This window comes from Buceros rhinoceros, unplaced genomic scaffold, assembly GCF_000710305.1.
Source record: "Buceros rhinoceros silvestris isolate BGI_N320 unplaced genomic scaffold, ASM71030v1 scaffold28236, whole genome shotgun sequence".
Classification (NCBI taxonomy): domain Eukaryota; kingdom Metazoa; phylum Chordata; class Aves; order Bucerotiformes; family Bucerotidae; genus Buceros; species Buceros rhinoceros.
The window spans coordinates 10,138-11,123 of record NW_010416219.1 but is presented as its reverse complement, the minus strand read 5'-3'; positions in this window follow the sequence as shown (position 1 = coordinate 11,123).

Below are 986 nucleotides of genomic sequence, written 5' to 3'. Positions count from 1 at the left end.
GGCTTGGTCCCGCGTTTCATCCCTCCCTAGTCCATGCCATGGTGAGCAGAGGGAAGACACGACCCCCAAGTCACTGCCCAGGCCACATATCCAACAGATCTCCATTTATTCCTGGGGTGCGCGGCGAGCAATGTGAGGAAGCAGAGCTGCTGGGTGGGCAGCAGTGGTTATTGCTGAGGGCACACCCTCTAGCATGGCAGGGATCTGGGGGAAGCTAACTGCCTGCCTGCTCTACAGGGCAGAGGACAGGCTGTTGCCCACTGCCAAGCTGGAGCCACCCCATTACCCCAGAAGAAGGTGAAGGGAGTGAAGGAGCACAGTGAAGTGCAAATATGTTGGCACTGGAGCCCATCCACACTGGGCGAAGGAGCCCAAAAGAAGAGGGGAGTGTGTCTGTGGAAGGGTGAGGGAAAGGGAGAAAAACCCCCAACTGTATGCAGAAGAACGCCCCCTCAAACCATCCCTGCCTCCTCTCTGGAGGAAAGCATCACCTCCTGGGTGCGCAGGCCTGCCCCAGCCAGTCCTGCCACAGACAAGGGCAGGAGATGCCCCAGGAGCTCCCAGGGATATAAGGAGAGGCTAAGCTGCTGCGATGGTGGCAGCATTGCTGTGCCCACCCAGAAGAGGGGAGCTTCTGCTGCACTACATGGTGGCATGTGTTCACATGGCAGGGGAGCGCCCAAACACTCAGTGCTTAAGTTGCAGGGCTTGACCCAGTGGTGGGGCAAAGGCAGGGGCACGGAGGTGGGAGGGAGGTGTTGAAGGCCACACAGAAAGAGCCAGTGGGCTCCACGCTTTGGTCGTGCTTAGTGGTGATGAGCGCAGTACAAGGCTTCAGGAAGAAGAGTATGACCCTTCCTCCTCCCAGAAGGCCACTCCGGCTCCCCAGGAACCCGCTGCCTCTGCCTGAGCAAGGCAGCACCTGTTGATGCGCCCAGGCACGCAGAGACAGGCAATGCATGCTAGTGGGGATGGGACTGCACTAG